The sequence below is a fragment of the Mus musculus genome, chromosome 2, assembly GCF_000001635.26.
Source record: "Mus musculus strain C57BL/6J chromosome 2, GRCm38.p6 C57BL/6J".
NCBI classification, from domain to species: Eukaryota; Metazoa; Chordata; class Mammalia; order Rodentia; family Muridae; genus Mus; species Mus musculus.
In genome coordinates this window covers 154,272,400-154,290,820 of record NC_000068.7, presented here as the reverse complement: position 1 = coordinate 154,290,820, position 18,421 = coordinate 154,272,400, and the positions used below count along the sequence as shown (strand labels likewise).

At 42.3% G+C, this 18,421-nt stretch overlaps 1 protein-coding gene across 2 annotated transcripts in view; it reads left to right on the top strand.

Annotated features, from left to right (window-relative positions):
• Nucleotides 1–18,421, top strand: part of Cdk5rap1 (CDK5 regulatory subunit associated protein 1) — a 151,028-nt gene that overhangs the window by 82,218 nt on the left and 50,389 nt on the right. For both annotated transcript variants that reach the window (XR_003953696.1, XR_001783167.2), the window contains exon 14: nt 83–501. The gene's annotated coding sequence lies outside the window, so the exon portion shown is untranslated. The remainder of the gene's footprint in view (nt 1–82; nt 502–18,421) is intronic.

Below are 18,421 nucleotides of genomic sequence, written 5' to 3'. Positions count from 1 at the left end.
ATGTGCTTCCTCTCAGTCCTGTCTCTTATGAAATGAATGAAGTCCCGTGTCTGATCTTTTCTTCTCTCTTCTGCTCTTGCAGCCACCTTTCTCCAGGCTCTGCCCTCAGGTGAGGCTGGTCCCTGGCACCGGCAGCCTCCTATATATTGGATATCCTGGAAAAGATTACCTGGGTATTCTTCACTCTGGCCAATCTGAGTTCGGTCACTTCAGTCTTCTCTGATGTCAGCATGCAAATGGTCCCCTGGGTACTTGTCGCATCCGCTCTCGACCAGCAAGAACGACAGGACCACCAGTTCTTCTAACAGCAGTTTATTCAGCAAGCTTCAGTCTTCATCTCTCTCCAAGGAACCCTGGGTCTCTCACTCTTATATTCTCTCAGCCCCTATCCACCTCACCAGGCACTCGGTTTCAGCCAATCAGGGCGGCAGGGGTGCGTCTCCACCAAATATGGACTTGTTTACACCACCAGCTCTGCATCCGGCAGGTGCCATCTTTCAGGTACGGCTCGGGCAGCCCAAGGTGGGGGGGGGGGCACAGCCTCCCACAGGTACTTACTAGTCCTAGGGACAGCCTGCCTTTGGATTCAGCCTGTGGGTGTTCACATGGGTATTGGGCCTGTCAGGGATCAAAGTGAATAGGTTAAACATTACTGCTTCTTCCCTGAGTTGGCATGGGGGCTGCCTACTAGTTACTGGGCCTGGACTGAGTGCGTGTGTGGATGCCACGGAGCCTACCCTAAGGGGATTGTGGATTTCATTTGGTTCCATTTGGGATGCTGCTCTTGCCCTGAGGTCATCATGCTATATTGGTTTTTTGGATGCCCATGCAGTATTGGAGAATAGAAAATTATGGGCACAGAGGATACTGTGTTGACTTTGTGGAAATTATATGGGTGGTCCCCTCTGCACTGAGTCTGCCCTAGTATTGTTTATGTTACAGCTGCACTCTAGAAATAGGGCCTTCCAAAAAAAAAAAAAAAACCCCGCCGTTCTCATTAAAAAAAAAAAAATAGAAATAGGGCCTTCCCTATGGGCAGTTTGTGTAGTTTCCTGAGTACTGGGCCTTCCTTAAAGTCAAGAAGTATGTGATTGGCTCCCCTTTTAATATGGTCTTCCCTGTGGATATTGATTTGGCAGCTCCTTAGTTACTGAGTCTGCCATTGGAGAAGCATGCTTGTGGTCCCCTGGGATACCTGAACTGATAGTAATGTTCAGGCAGGCTCCTGGGTAAGGGTCTGCCCCAGGGAGAAGGATGTGGGTTCATCTGGGGGACAGTTTCCTTTTTTTCTTACTAATTTATTTAGTTATTCACCTTACATCTCAATTGCAACCCCCTCATCCCACTCCCCCCCTTACACTGTCCCCTCCCCTTACATGGAGAAGTCTTTCCTGGGTACCAACCTAACTTGGCACCTCAAGTCACTGCAGGACTAGGTATGTCCTCTCCTACTAAGACTAGACAAATTAGCCCAGTTAGGGAAACAGGATCCACAGGCAGGTGACAGTTAGGGTAATCCCTCACTCCAGTTGTTGGAGAACACATGAAGACTAAGCTGATCATCTGCTACATATGTGTGGGCTGGGGCCTAGGCCTTGTATGCTCTTTGGTTGGTGGGTCAGTTTCTGGGAACCCCCAAGGGTCCGAGTTGGTTGACTCTGTTGGTCTTCTTGTGGAGCCCCTATCCCTTCTAGGTTCCTCAATCCTTCCCCCCAACTCTTCTACAAGACTTCCTGAGCCTGGTCCAATGTTTGGCTGTGGGTCTCTGCATCTGCTTCAGGCAGCTGCTGGGTGGAGTCTCTCAGAGGACAGTTATGCTAGGCTCCTGTGTGTAAGCAAAACAGAGTATCATAAATAGAGTCAGGGATTGTTTCTTGACCATGGAATGGGTCTCAAATTGGACTGGTCACATATACAAAACAGAAGAAGGTAAACAAGAGAAGTAGATAGCAGAGGATGCTGTCATGAGGCTGGGGAGGAGTGAGCAGGGCTGGGGAGAGGGAGGGATGGATTGCTCAGCAGGATTCATTCTGAGGACCTGTCCCAGCACTGGGCCAGTACACCCAGAAACAATTCCTGTTTATTTCAGTGTCACCAAGAGAGTCCCTTTGGTGTGCTTCTGTACATTCAAGTGAACTTCTGAGCTCCCTGGCAGCTGATGCCAGGTAGCAAAGACTAGCCTGGCACAGGAAGATGGGAGGTTGGGGGGAGAGAGAGGGGAGAGAGAGAGAGAGAGAGAGAGAGAGAGAGAGAGAGAGAGAGAGAGAGAGAGAGAGAGAGAGAGAGAGGCAGGAAGGGAGGGGGTGGGAGGGGAGAGGAGAGAGAACTCTGGAGTTAAGGCTGTTGTGTGTATAACTTTTCCCAGAGGCTCTAACATGGGAAAACATATGTGGATTGCAGATTTCCATATACTTTTGCACTGACTGCTCTTCCAGAGGTCCTGAGTCAATTCCCAGCAACCACATGGTGGCTCACAACCATCTGTAATGAAATCTGACGCCCTCTTCTGGTGTGTCTGAAGTCAGCTACAGTGTACACACATACATGAAATAAATAAATAAATCTTTTAAAAAAATTTATCCCCATGATGGCCTCTAAAAGCATCCTGCTCAGAGTAAGGTTTGATCCAAAAGGATGCCAAAAACTATCTGGGTACCAATATCCTCTGTACTCTCGGTGGATATGGCATATGCTAGGGTTGGGCTATGCCTTCCTGGTCTGCTTATCTGTTTGTTTCTTCAAGGTTCTGGTTCAGGGAATGTGGTTCTCTGTGTAGAGTGATACTTACAAGTTAGAATAGCTCTCCTAGAGCTGGACATGGTGGCGTGCGCCTTTAATCCCAGCACTCGGGAGACAGAGGCAGGCGGATTTCTGAGTTCGAGGACAGCCTGGTCTACAAAGTGAGCTCCAGGACAGCCAGGGCTATACAGAGAAACCCTGTCTCGAAAAAACCATTAAAGAAACAACAACAACAACAACAAAACAAACAAAAAACCAACCCCCCCCAATAATTCTCCTAGCTTAAGGCAAGTCAGCCAGATTCAGCATATAGCCTCCCAGCAGTCCTGTGGGATTCACCCATCCCTGTGAGATTCTGTGGTAGCCTCCTGCCATCCTTCACAGAAGTCCCAAGAAGCAGAAGGCACTGAGTACAATAGTCTTGGGCCCAACTGTGAGCAAAGATTGGGAAAACTCAACTGGGCAGTATACCCAAGACAGCTGCATTTTCTCTTTCCCTTGTTGCCCTAGAGCTATTCTTCATAATTCTCCATTCCTGCTTCATCTAGGATACCCACCAACCTGCTCACACTGGGATCCTAGATTTCATGGTCAGCACAAATAGCTGTAGCATCTCACAGTGACTGAGTGATTGTTTCTGTGGCCAATAATTTTAGCTCATTAGAAGGAAAGACCACCTCTAGACCCAGTTAGTGGGGAAAGTGTGAAGAGTGATAATGAGCTCAAATGAGAGACAGAGGTAGAGGAGTCACAGGACACACCTCTGAAGCTGTCCTTAGAGAGCCACACAGACAGGATGCCCTGAAAAAAAAAACAAACAACATTATAGTTTGGTATTTTGAGTGGACACCGTTGAGCGTGTCCGTCTGTGGACAAGCAGGCACAGGAGAAAGCTCCCCAGAGCTGCCGTCTGGAAGAGGACGGGTGGTGTCAGCTGGTAAGGCAAGGAAGACTTGCTACTGGCGGAAGAGTAGCTTCTGCCAAGGCACAGGGGTAGATGCTTCCTGGAAGCTTTCCTGTTTAGTAGGGCTGAGGCCCAGGCTGTGGCAAGAGGGGAGCTACGGATGTTGTCTCCAGACCTCCTCTTGCCTCACCGACACTTGGGAAGCTCTGCTCACATCTGCATCTTTGCATCATACAATCTGCTTCCCCCAGGATCCAGTGGCTTCCCACCTCTTCTGTCTATATGCTTTTGGCACTGCTCAAACTCCACTGGTGGATTCCTGTCTCTGATGTGACAGCTTCTCACTACCGATGATCAAATCAGAGCCATCTGAAGAGGTTATGACAATTAAAACTGGAACCCAGTTCTTGCATAGCCTCAATGAGGCCAGGTGTCAATCATTCTGCCAGGGTCCTAGCTACAGTTGTCCTCACATGGATTTTGGCAAGAGGGACATGGGGAAAAAAAAGATCAGAATTTGGTGACCTTGAACCTATGAACGCATGAGCGAGTGCACACCTGCTTCTCAGAGGCAGGCAGGCTGTAGAGGCCACTTCTCAGGCCTCTAAAGCACACAGGGCAATAGTAGGAGGAGCCTAGGCAGTTGCTGCATATCTGCCTGGAAAGTTCATGATTGGGGGAAGGGTATGCCAGTAGTGACGGAGGGAATCTGGGAGAACCTAAAGGCCAGGTCTACTTTGGTATGTAAAATGTACACCTCAGTCCCTTGTCCCAGGGTCTGAAACCAAACACCCCAGCATTTTGTTGATAATAAATGAGTAAGGAACAAATCTGACTAGTTCCTTCTGATTTTGGGACTTTTTTTTAATTGGGGGTAGGCAAAAAGCTGAATGTTGGCCAAGTCCTGGAAGAGCTGGTTGTTTCACTGCTAAGTCCTGGAAGAGATGACAGTCCCACAGGCTGGGGGACATCTAGGGGTAGGAGTGCAGGCCCAGTTGAAGCAGTCTATGAGGGTGGGTCAGAGCACCTGTGGGTAACTGGCTTGGACCAGTCCTGGATGTAGGTTCTGAGGGAACACCTGGATGTTAGGGGCAGAAGATAAAGTTAAGGGGAAAACCTTTTTCTTGGGTGTACATTTGAAACTCTTAGGCCCATGATCTTGGTAGTTGGAGGAGGGGTGAGGGTGGGGTACCAGGGCCAGGGAAGTAGATCCCACCCTCAGGAATAGGCAGATGTGGAGGGAAACAGGCTGTTGACTGACAGTACTTATATGAAGTTCATTTGACTTGTGAGAGTTGGATTCTCGGAAGCTTGAAAAAAATCTTTCTGTTTACAACAGTGACAGCAAGAGGAAGAGAGCTGAAGCCATTCCCATTCCTCCCATGTCCCTTAAATTACCTTCCTGTCACCATCTTAAGTTTTTCTCATCCTCCAACCTTTATAATTCGTGTTTACCAACCTCAAAAACATTCTCCCAGGTCCTCAAACATTTTCTTAGAAGCTTTCATATCTTCAGAGCTTACATAAACTTTAAATTTTTACCTCTTTTCCTGTCTAATTATTCATCATGAGACACAGGCACTGTAAAATGAGTTCCTTTAAATAAAGGAACAGGCTTCTTGCATCTTGGCTGCCTCGTGGTCAGGAAGTCATGGAGGGAGACTAGTGCCTAGTATTTGCGGAACCTGAGAACTTTCTTAAGCAGCAGTTGTTGTGCTGGCCTTCTAGGACATTCAGCAGCTGGTCCTGTCACCTTCCAGTTCCAAGATGCCTTCCAGGCTTGAACCCGGACATGTGAGCAGCTGGCCGGCCCCAACAATAGAGGACTTGAAAAGCCAGTATACAATCCAAACTGTACACAAAATAATTTGAAAACAGTGATGATAGCAAATCTTTAATTTGCTGCTAATGTCTTGGGTCTGTTAACCTTCAAGGATGTGGCCTTGGACTTCTCACTGGAGGAATGGGAATGTCTCAATTTTGCTCAGAGGTCATTGTACATGCATGTGATGTTGGAGAATTACAACAATTTATTGTTTGTGGAAAATCATTGCATATGTGGAAAGCATAGGAAGTTCTTGGATCAAGACACCAAGTGCATTGTCCATAAGCAAATGAATATTCAAGAGAACTCTTCTAAATGTAACAAACTTAGCAATGTGATTTTTGAATCCACCGAAAGTATACCTCATAAAGCTAACCTCAGTGATACCTCTCATCAATTTTCAAACCGAAAAAGACATAAACTTGGGAACACTAAAAAAGCTTGCAAATACAAAGACTGTGCAAACTGTTTAAATGTGTGTTCTGTTATTAGTCCCAATGAAGGAATCCACCTGGAAAAGAAAGAACACACACGAAGTACAGATTTTGATAAAGTTTTTGTCTCTAAACATAAACTCATGGTGAAACTAAACAATAGTGGTGTGAAAACTTACAAATATAGTGAAAGTGACAAATGCTTTACCCATCAATCCCATCTTAGTGTTCATCAAGGAATTCATACAGGAGAGAAACCTTACAAATGCAGTGAAAGTGATAAATGCTTTACTGACAAAGTTAGTCTGACAAGTCATCAGATAATGCATACAGGAGAGAAACCTTACAAATGCACTGGATGTGATAAATTCTTTACTGACAAAGCCAATCTGAGAAGGCATCAGAGAATTCATACAGGAGAGAAACGTTACAAATGCAGTGAATGTGACAAATGCCTTACCCAAACATCCCATCTTAGTATTCATCAGAAAATACATACAGGGAGAAACCTTACAAAAATGCAGTGAATGTGACAAATGCTTTACCTACAATGTTAGTGCATGAAGGCATCAGATAATTCATACGGGAAAAAACAAAACCTTACAAATATTTTGTACCTGATAAATGCATTATCTAAAACATCACACTGACAAATCAAGAGATATTTTATACAGTAGAACAACTGTATAAATGAAGTGAAGGCGATAATTCTTTACCAAGAAATATCATCTTAAAATTAATTGGAGATAGCCAGGTGTGGTGGTGCATGTCTTTAATCCCAGCACTCGGGAGGCAGAGGTGGGCGGATTTCTGAGTTCGAGGCCAGCCTGGTCTACAGAGTGAGTTCCAGGACAGTCAGGGCTACACAGAGAAACCCTGCCTTGAAAAAAAAATTAATTGGAGAATACTTACAGCAGGAAAACTTTTCAAATATATTGAAGGTGTTAATCCTTTACTTTTGGCTTATCCCTTAGAATGTAATGGAGAATATATACAGGCAAGAATCTTAACAAATAAAACATGATGAAATATCTGACTACTTTTCAGTTCAGAGAAAAAATATATATGCATATATATATATGTATATGTGTATGTGTGTGTATATATATATATGTATATGTGTATGTGTGTATATATGTATATGTGTATGTGTGTGTATATATATATGTATATGTGTATGTGTGTGTATATATATATATATATATATATATATATATATATATATATATGTAGACGTGTGTATATATATATATATTTGTGGGAAAAATAGTTCTCCTGGGAAAAAATGTGGTGTATGTTTTACGCAGGTTGTATTCTTTGCAATATTTAAGTCTCCAAATTAGAGAGTTATTATGAATTTGAAAAACTTTTGAAACCCTCATGCACTGTTCAATCATTATGTCAACTATTATGCTGGGGGAAACTCTGAATATATGGTAATATAGGAACACTTCCATTAAACTCTGAATATATGGTAATATATGGTAATATAGGAACATTTCCATTAAACTCTGAATATATGGTAATATAGGAACATTTCCATTAAACTCTGAATATATGGTAATATAGGAACATTTCCATTAAACTCTGAATATATGGTAATATAGAACATTTCCATTAAACTTTACTTGTTCATCCTCAAATATTATAAAATGAAACAAGTGCGCAAGCCAGAAGAATATGTTGTGTAACAATTCATGGACACAGAAATATTTCATTCCAAAAGGAATTGAGTTAGGATGTGTACTATAGCCTTCAAAATGTGTAATAAAACTGGAAGAAGTCTGTATATTTAAATCAAATGAAGAGATTCACATGAATTATACTTAAAACTGTATTTGACAAACTGAGCCACTAAGACAGCATGTTCTTTATCCTATAAATATGCCTACAGACATTAAGTGTGCTTCGATGATCCAGTATTCATAATTCTTATCAAATGCTCATTTCATGTTTCAGGATAGTAACTGACTATGAGTCCCTTGTGCTTTTGTCAACATCGCTTTTCTCATTGTCCTTTAAATAAAGCTGAATGATTCAACAAGGAAAAATAAATAAATAAAGGAACAGTAAAAAGTTACTTCTTTTTCTAGTTTTGTCTTCAAAACCCCCAGAGACCTGAGAAGGATATTTATCGTAATCTAAATTGCCTATGTATCAATTAAAATGACAGACTTACCCATTACCTAGATAGACACCCTATTTTTTTTTTCGAGACAGGGTTTCTCTGTATAGCCCTGGCTGTCCTGGAACTCACTCTGTAGACCAGGCTGGCCTCAAACTCAGAAATCCTCCTGCCTCTGCCTACAAAGTGCTGGGATTAAAGGCGTGTGTCACTACACCCGGGGATAGACACCCTATTAGGTTCCTGTGATGTTGATAGCTTCACTGGGGACACAGGTCCCAAGGCAGGATCAATCTTTGGCTGCCAGGCCCAGTAAATCTGAGAGACCTTCCTGTGGAGGAGTAACTTGGGAGATTCAAGCAACATGAGGCCTATCAAATATCCTCTTTGTCTACAGTCCAGGTTTGGCCTTAGCAACAGATAAGGCAATGGAACAGTCTTTCTCAGTGGCTATTGTACCACTGGAGTCCTTTCTTGTTGTATTCATTATCTTCTTGGGGACCTTGGGGGAGTCACTGCTAGGATTTAGGAGTCTCTGTCATTTTAAGCATCTTTTTTTTCTCCAATTTTTATTATTTTATTTATTTGCATTCCCATCATTATCCTCCTCTAGGTCCCCCCTCCTACAGTTCATCAGCCCATTCCTCTTCCTCCTTGCCTCTGAGAGGGTGCCTCCCCCCCCCCAGAACTCCCCCTTCCCTGGAGCCTCAAATGTCTTGAGGATTAAGTGCATCTTCTCCTACTAAGGTCTGACCAGGCAGACCTCTGCTACATATGTGCCAGGGGTCTTGGACTAGCCCATGTATATTCCTGGTTGGTGGCCCAGTCTCTGGGAGCTTCCTGGGGTCTGAGTAAGTTGAGACTTCCTACAAGGTCACCATCCTACAAGGTCTTCCTACAAGGTCACCATCCCCTTAACATTTTTCAATTCTTCTCCTAATTCAACCATAGGGGTCCCCAATTTCAGTTCAATGGTTAGGTGTAAGTTTCAGCTTCTGTCTCAGTCAGCTGCTGGTAGGACCTCTCAGAGGACAGCCATGCCAGGCTTCTGTCTGTAAGTACATGACAGCAGGCCTTGGTGCCCCCACATGAGATAGACTGCAAGTTGGGCTGGTCATTGGATTACCTTTCCTTCGGTCTCTTCTTCATTTTTGTTCCTGTAGTTCTTGTAGACAGGCACAGTTCTGGGTCCAAAATTTTGCCTGTGGGTTAGTCACCCTGTCCCTCCACTTGAGGCTCATTCTATCTAGTGGAGGTGAGCTCTTTGAGTTCCCTCTTCCCAATGTTGGGCTTTTTGGCTAAGGTCACCCTCATTGAGTCCTAAGAGGCTCTCACCTCCCGGGTTTCTGGTACTTTCTAGACAGTCCCCCCTCCCATACCCTCCCTTTGCTTCCTATCTTTGTTCATTCTCTTGATCCTATGGGCTTCTGTCTTGTCTGTCCTCATACCTGATCCTGTGCCCCCTTTTATTCTTCCCCCTCCCCTCTCCCACTCAGGTCCCTCCCTCACTCCCTCTGCCTCCCGTGGTTATTTTCTTCCCTGCTCTGAGTGGAATTGAAACCTCCTCACCTGGGCCTTTCTACTTGTTACACTTTTTATGGTCTGTGGGATGTGTCTTAGGTATTCTGTACATTTTGGCGAATATCCACTAATCACTAATCATACCATGTACTTTTGGGTCTGAGTTATCTCACTCAGGATTATATTTTCTTTCTTTCTTTTTTTAAAATTATATTGGATATTTCATTTATTTACATTTCAAATGTTATCTCCTTTCCTGGCTTCCCCTCTGGAAACCCCCTATCATGATCATGTGGCTTTTTTCCCTTGAATTTGTTTATATAGTATGTTATGTTTTTTTTTAAAGATTTATTTATTGTTATATGTAAGTACACTGTAGCTGTCTTCAGACACACCAGAAGAGGGAGTCAGATCTTGTTACGGATGGTTGTGAGCCACCATGTGGTTGCTGGGATTTGAACTCTGGACCTTCGGAAGAGCAGTCGGGTGCTCTTACCCACTGAGCCATCTCACCAGCCCCCAGTATGTTATGTTGATGGATTTTCTTTCTTTCTTTTTTTTTGTCTGCATCTTTTCCAATTTTTTATTAGATATTTTCTTCATTTACGTTTCAAATGCTATCCCGAAAGTCCCCCATACCCCCCCCCCCCCACTTTCCTACCCACCCACTCCCACTTCTTGGCCCTGGTGTTCCCCTGTACTGGGGCATATAAAGTTTGCAAGACCAAGGGGCCTCTCTTCCCAATGATGGCCAACTAGGCCATCTTCTGCTACATATGCAGCTAGAGACATGAGCTCTGGGGGTACTGGTTAGTTCATATTGTTGTTCCACCTATAGGGTTGCAGACCCCTTTAGCTCCTTGGGTACTTTCTCTAGCTCCTCCATTGGGGACCCTGTGATCCATCCAATAGCTGACTGTGAGCATCCACTTCTGTGTTTGCCAGGCACTGGCATAGCCTCACAAGAGACAGCTATATCAGGGTCCTTTCAGCAAAATCTTGCTGGTGTATGCAATGGTGCCTGGGTTTGGAGGCTGATTATGGGATGGATCCCCAGGTGTGGATGTCTCTAGATGGTCCATCCTTTCATCTCAGTTCCAAACTTTGTCTCTGTAACTCCTTCCATGGGTGTTTTGTTCCCAATTCTAAGAAGAAGTGAAGTGTCCACACTTTGGTCTTCGTTCTTCTTGAGTTTCATGTGTTCTGCAAATTGTATCTTGGGTATTCTAAGTTTCTGGACTAATATCCACTTATCAGTGAGTACATATCATGTGAGTTCTTTTGTGATTGGGTTACCTCACTCAGGATGATACCTTCCAGATCCATCCATTTGCCTAGGAATTTCATAAATTCATTCTTTTTAGTAGCTGAGTAGTACTCCATTGTGTAAATGTACCACATTTTCTGTATCCATTCCTCTGTTGAGGGACATCTAGGTTCTTTCCAACTTCTGGCTATTATAAATAAGGCTTCTATGAACATAGTGGAGCATGTGTCCTTATTACCAGTTGGAACATCTTCTGGATATATGCCCAGGAGAGGTATTGCTGGATCCTCCGGTAGTACTATGTCCAATTTTCTGAGGAACTGCCAGACTGATTTCCAGAGTGATTGTACAAGCTTGCAATCCCACCAACAATGGAGGAGTGTTCCTCTTTCTCCACATCCTCACCAGCATCTGCTGTCACCTGAATTTTTGATCTTAGCCATTCTGACTGGTGTGAGGTGGAATCTCAGGGTTGTTTTGATTTGCATTTCTCTGATGATTAAGGATATTGAACATTTTTTCAGGTGCTTCTCAGCCTTTCAGTATTCCTCAGGTGAGAATTCTTTGTTTAGCTCTGAGCCCCATTTTTTAATGGGGTTATTTGATTTTCTGGAGTCCACCTTCTTGAGTTCTTTATATATATTAGATATTAGCCCCCTATCTGATTTAGGATTGGTTAAGATCCTTTCCCATCTGTTGGTGGCCTTTTTGTCTTATTGACAGTGTCTTTTGCCTTACAGAAGCTTTGCAATTTTATGAGGTTCCATTTGTCAATTCTTGATCTTACAGCACAAGCCATTGCTGTTCAATTCAGGAATTTTTCCCCTGTGCCCATATCTTCGAGGCTTTCCCCCACTTTCTCCTCTATAAGTTTCAGTGTCTCTGGTTTTATGTGGAGTTCCTTGATCCACTTAGACTTGACCTTAGTACAGGAGATAAGAATGGATCAATTTGCATTCTTCTACATGATAACTGCCAGTTGTGCCAGCAACATTTGTTGAAAATGGTGTCTTTTTTCCACTGGATGGTTTTAGCTCCCTTGTCAAAGATCAAGTGACCATAGGTGTGTTGGTTCCTTTCTGGGTCTTCAATTCTATTCCATTGATTTACCTGTCTGTCGCTATACCAGTACCATACAGTTTTTTTAATGACAATTGCTCTGTAGTACAGCTTTAGGTCAGGAATGGTGATTCCACCAGAGGTTCTTTTATCATTGAGAAGAGTTTTTGCTATCCTAGGTTTTTTGTTATTCCAGATGAATTCGCAAATTGCCCTTTCTAATTCGTTGAAGAATTGAGTTGGAAGTTTGATGGGAATTGCATTGAATCTATAGATTGCTTTTGGCAAGATAGCCATTTTTACTATATTGATCCTGCCAATCCATGAGCATGGGAGATCTTCCCATCTTCTGAGATCTTCTTTGATTTCTTTCTTCAGAGACTTGAAGTTCTTATCATACAGATCTTTCACTTCCTTAGTTAGAGTCACACCAAGGTATTTTATATTATTTGTGAATATTGTGATGGGTGTTGTCTCCCTAATTTCTTTCTCAGCCTGTTTATCCTTTGTGTAGAGAAAGGCCATTGATTTGTTTGAGTTAATTTTATACCCAGCTACTTCACGGAAGCTGTTTATCAGGTTTAGGAGTTCTCTGGTAGAATTTTTAGGGTCACTTATATATACTATCATATAATCTGCAAATAGTGATGTTTTGACTTCTTCCTTTTCAATTTGTATCCCCTTGACCTCCTTTTGTTGTCGAATTGTTCTGGCTAGGACTTCAAGTACTGTATTGAATAGGTAGGGAGAAAGTGGGCAGCCTTGTCTAGTCCCTGATTTTAGTGGCGTTACTTCCAGCTTCTCACCATTTACTTTGATGTTGGCTACTGGTTTGCTGTAGATTGCTTTTACTATGTTTAGGGCCTTGAATTCCTGATCTTTCCAAGACTTTTATCATGAATGGGTGTTGGATTTTGTCAAATGCTTTCTCAGCATCTAACGAGATGATCTTGTGGTTTCTGTCTTTGAGTTTGTTTATATACTGGATTACGTTGATGGATTTCCGTATATTGAACCATCCCCGCATCCCTGGAATGAAGCCTAGTTGGTCAGGATGGATGATTGTTTTGATGTGTTCTTGGATTCGGTTTGCAAGAATTTTATTGAGTATTTTTGCATCGATATTCATAAGTGAGATTGGTCTGAAGTTCTCTGTCTTTGTTGAGTCTTTGTGTGCTTTAGGTATCAGAGTAACTGTGGCTTCATAGAATGAATTAGGTAGTGTTCCTTTTGTTTCTATTTCATGGAATAGTTTGAGGAGTATTGGTATTAGCTCTTCTTTGCTGGTCTGGTAGAATTCTGTACTAAAACCATCTGGCCCTGGGCTGTTTTTTTTTTGGCTGGGAGGTTTTTGATGACTACTTCTGTTTCTTTAGGCATTGTAGAACTGTTTAGATAGTTTACCTGATCTTGATTTAATTTTGGTACATGGTATCTGTTTAGAAAATTATCCATTTCATCTAGATTTTCCAGTTTTGTAGCATATAGGCTTTTGTAGTAGGCTCTGATGATTTTTTTTGAATTTTCTCAGTTTCTGTTGTTATCTCTACCTTTTCATTTCTGATATTGTTAATTTGTATACTGTCTCTCTTCCCTTTAGTTAGTTTGGCTATAGGTTTATCTATCTTGTTGATTTTCTCAAAGAACCAGCTCTTAGTTTTGTTGATTCTTTTTATTTTGATTTTAACTCTGAGTTTTGCTGGGAGCCATGGCCTCAGTCATGGCCTTGTGGATATTTTCTAGCTTACATAAGCAATCCTGAGAGAACATTCATGGTCAGAACACTAAGAATGTTTGTGGGAAAAGAGGACACTGTGACCGTTGGTTCCAGGAGCTGAAGATTGCCACCTGACCTTCAGAGAGCCCCCAGGCATTTCCCCCTCCCTAGGAGCCTCCTCTTGCTTATGCTTATATTGCCACTCCTGAATAAAGTTTTTAGAGCTTGATCAGTATGATTGACTTGCTCTCATTCTTCCTGTCTCTTTCTCTCCCACTCCCTTGCCCTGGGTCCCTGCTGATTATCCCTGCAGGTCGGGGTAGAGTTTGACTATTTCCTGCAGTCTACTCCTCTTGGATGTATTTGTTTCTTTCTGTTCTAGAGCTTTCAGGTGTGCTGTTAAGTTGCGTATATGGAATCTCTCCAATTTCTTTATGAATGCACTTAGTGCTGTGACTTTTCCTTTTAACACTGCTTTTGTTGTGTCCCATAAGTTTGGGTATGATGTGTTTTCATTTTCATTGAATTCTTTAAGATCCTTGATGTCTGTCTTTATTTCTTCCTTGACCAAGTTATCATTGAGCAGAGGATTGTTTAGTTTCTATGAGTATGTGGGCTTTCTGTTGTTTTTGTTGTTATTGAAGTTTAGACTTAGTCTCCAGTGATCTGATAGAAGGCATGGGATTATTTCAATTTTGTTGTAACTATTATGGCTTGTTTTATGTCTAATTATCTGGTCAGTTTTGGAGACATTTCTGTGAGGTACTGAGAAGAAGGTATATTCTCTTGTTTTGGGATGAAATATTCTGTAGATATCTGTTAAATTCATTTGGTTCATAACTTTATTAATTTCACTGTGTCTCTGTTGAGTTTCTGTTTTAATGACCTGTCCATTAGTGAGAGTGGGGTGTTGAAGTCTCCCACTATTATTGTGTAAGGCTCAATGTGTGTTTTGAGCTTTAGTAAAGTTTCTTTTACAAACATAGGCGCCCTTGCATTTGGGGCACAGATATTCAAATTTGAGACCTCCTCTTGGTGAAATTTTCCTTTGATGAATATGAAGTGTCTTTCCCCATCTTGTTCGATAACTTTTGGTTGAAAGTCTATTTTATTGGATATTAGAATGGAAACTCCAGATTGTTTCTTGGGAAACTTTTTTCTAGCTTTTTACTCTAAGGCAGGGTCTGTCTTTGTTGCTGAGGTGTGTTTCTTGTATGCAGCAAAATGCTGGATCCTGTTTGCATATCCAGTCTGTTAGCCTGAGTTTTTTTACTGGGGAGTTGAGAACATTGATATTGAGAGATATTAAAGACAGATGATTGTTAGTTCCTGTTATTTTTGTTGTTAGTGGTGGTATTATGTGTGTGCGATTCTCTTCTTTTGGGTTTGCTGTGAAATGTTTAATTTCTTGTCGTTTCTTGGTTGTAGTTATCCTCCTTGTATTGGAGGTTTTGTTCCAGTATCCTCTGTAGGGCTGGGTTAGTAGAAAGATATTGTTTAAATTTGGTTTTATCATGGAATATCTTGGTTTCTCCATCTATGGTGATTGAGAGTTTTGCTGGGTATAATATCCTGGGCTGACATTTGTGTTCTCTTAGGGTCTGGATGACATCTGTCCAGGATCTTCTGGCTTTTAGAGTCTCTATTGAGATGTCTGGTGTAATTCTGATAGGTCTGCCTTTATATGTTAGTTGGCCTTTTTCTCTTATAGCTTTTAATATTCTTTCTTTGTTCTGTGCATTTATTGTTTTGATTATTATGTGATGAGAGGATTTACTTTTCTAGTCCAATCTATTTGGTGATCTTTAGGCTTCTTGTACATTTATGGCCATCTCTTTGTTTAGGTTAGAGAAATTTTCTTCTATGATTTTGTTGAGGATGTTTTTTGACCTAAGCTGGGATTCTTCACCCTCTTCTATTCCTATTATTTTTAGAGGTTTGATCTTTTCATTGTATCTTGAATTTCCTGGATATTTTGGGTTAGGAGTTTTTTACACTTTGTATTTCCTTTGTCTGATGTGTCAATATATTCTATGGTATCTTCTATGCCTAAGATTCTCTCTTCTATCTCTTTTATTCTGTTGGTGATATTTGCATCTGTAGCTCCTGTTCTCTTCCCTAAGTGGTCCATCTCTAGGGTTGCCTCCTTTTGTGTTTTCTTTATTGTTTTTATTTCCATTTTTAGTTCTTGGACCGTTTTGTCCAATTCCTTCACCTGCTTGATTATATTTTCTTGTATTTTAAAATGGGATTTATTTGTTCCTCTTTAAGGGGTTCTATCTGTTTACCTGTATTTTTCCTGTGTTTCTTTAAGGGAGTTTTTTATATCCTCCCTAAAGGAAAGGCCTCTATTATCTTCATGAGATGAGATTTTAAGTCATCTTGCTTTTCAGGCATATTGGAGTATCCAGGGATTGCTGTTGTGTGAGATCTGGGTTCTGCTGCTTATGATCCTGTGCTTACCTCTGGCTATTTGGTTATCTCTTATGTTAACTGACCTGGCTGTTTCTGACTAGAGCTGGCCTCCTTGGATGCAGGCAGTGCTGTTTCTGGTTAGATTGTGCCTCTTGTGTCTCTGGTTACAGCAGGCCTCCTGTATCCCTGGCTACTGTGGACCTGCTTGGGAGGTTGGCAGGCTATGTCCCTGGTCATTTTGGGCCTCCTGAGCAGACAGGCTGTGGGGTGTGGGGTGGTATCAGGACCACTGACCTGGCCAGGGTGGAAAAGCAGACCAGTAGGAAGGTAGAACTTGGCAGTGAGGGTAGGCCCTGTGTCAGTTGGGCTTTGTGTCATTGGTTACTGCAGACCTCCTAGAAGGCAAGCAGGCTGTGGTGTGTGGGTATCTGACTGCTGAGCTGGCCTGGGTAGGAAGCAGCTAGAAGAAGGTTGGAGCTCAAGAGGTACGGGTGAGGGATCTGGGTACTGTGTCAGCTGGGCCCTGTGGTTGTCCTAGCTGGGTAAGATTCTCACCCATGTCTTTGATTTCTGAGGACCTCCAGTAAGGTTGTAGGTGTGGGCAGGTATTTCCATTTCAAGCATCTTAAGTTTAAGATTTTAAATGCTATATCCAGCAGGTCTCTGAAGTGTCTGAGAACCATCTATCAAAAGTTTATCTGAATAAACCAACTTTGCTAGTTTCTGTTTACCCATCTATGTGACACCTTGATGTCTTCCTTTCCATTTTGTATCCCCTTGATCTTCTTTTGTTGTACTATTGATTTAGCTAGAACTTCAAGTACTATATTGAATAGATAGGGAGAGAGTGAACAGCCGTGTTCCTGATTTTAGTGAGATTGCTTCAAGTTCCTCTCCATTTAATTTGATGTTGGCGATTGGTTTGCTGTATGTTGTTTTTATTATGTTTAGGTGTGGGCCTTGAATTCATGATGTCTCTAAGACTCTTAACATGGAGGGGTATTGAATTTTGTTGAAGGCTTTTTCAGGATCTAATGGGATGATCATGTGATTTTTTCCTTTCAGTTTGTTTATATAGTGGATTACATTGAAGGATTTTCTTTTTTTTTTTTTTTTTTTAGTCTTTCGATCGAGACAGGGTTTCTCTGTGTAGCCCTGGCTGTCCTGAAACTTACTCTGTAGACCAGGCTGGCCTTGAACTCAGAAATCTGCCTGCCTCTGCCTCCCAAGTGCTGGGATTAAAGGTGTGTGCCACCACCGCCCAGCCTCATTGTCACTTTCTGAAGGCTCTGGGAAAACAAGCTCATACTTATTTGAGAATGACAGATGATGGGAGGATTTTATATTCTCTGAGTTCACTTTATTCCCAGAACTGGTTTTGTAGGTGTCTTTTTCTGACTTGATGAAGGCAAAGACTTCTGGAGATTCCAGTCATCTGAATCATCCTTGTCTTCATCATGATCTCATCCAGTTTTTCCTCTAACCTCCCTGGGTGAAGACATATTGTCCCCATAGCTGGAATAAGATGGGCAAAGAGCTTCTGCAGACACTGAGCCTTAGTTCCTGGAGTCAGGCAGGTCTAGTTAGTGTCCAGGGGCCAGCAGACAATTGGAACGCTCCATTCATCATTTCATTCAAAAAAGCATACCCACTTCTAAGATGCTTTTGCTAAACTCCAGTGCAGTGAATCAGAGAGAACCCTGCGCCTGTTGGCCTCAGGTCCCAACTGCCTCACCAGGAGGTTCGAGCTAGAGCCTTGATGTGTCCAATCCCGAGACTGCCTCGAGCCTGTCTCGAGTTTCTTTCAATGGTGACATTATCAGAAGTAGACCTCAACAACGCTATCTATGTAAGGCAAACCAATACATGTGTGTAGTTAGCAAAGAATAGTGAGGTGGAGCAAACCAAACCAAAGCTCAGTGCCATCTCCCTCTATCTGTGGGGTCAGATTTATACTTATTCCTCTTGGGTCCGTTCATGTATTTGCTATATCAAAACTTCTTTTCACCTGTGTCTGCTTCAGGAAAACATTTTTTCTCATGTCTGCTTTAGCAAGCCATCCTTTCACCTGTGTGGCCCAGCAAAACATTATTTGACATAACTGACTTTCCAAAGAAACTACAAGTTTCCACTTCAAGGGAGTCACCAGCCTTGGGAGAAGAGCTGAAGGAACTCATGTGATCTGGCCTTCATTTTCTGGAGTACCATTTTTGCTGTGGGGCAAGCCCATGTCTTGCATCTGGTTTTATGTCCTTATTGAGATCTACTGACTAATAGCAAAAATGGTAGCCAGGCACTCATCACAGCATAGAGGTCCTGCCTGGTGGAGATATGGCACTTGTGTTCCCAGGAGTTATCTTTTCTTTTTTGGTGTGTTTATGAGGGGAATCTTACTTGCTGTTCCAGAACTCACTT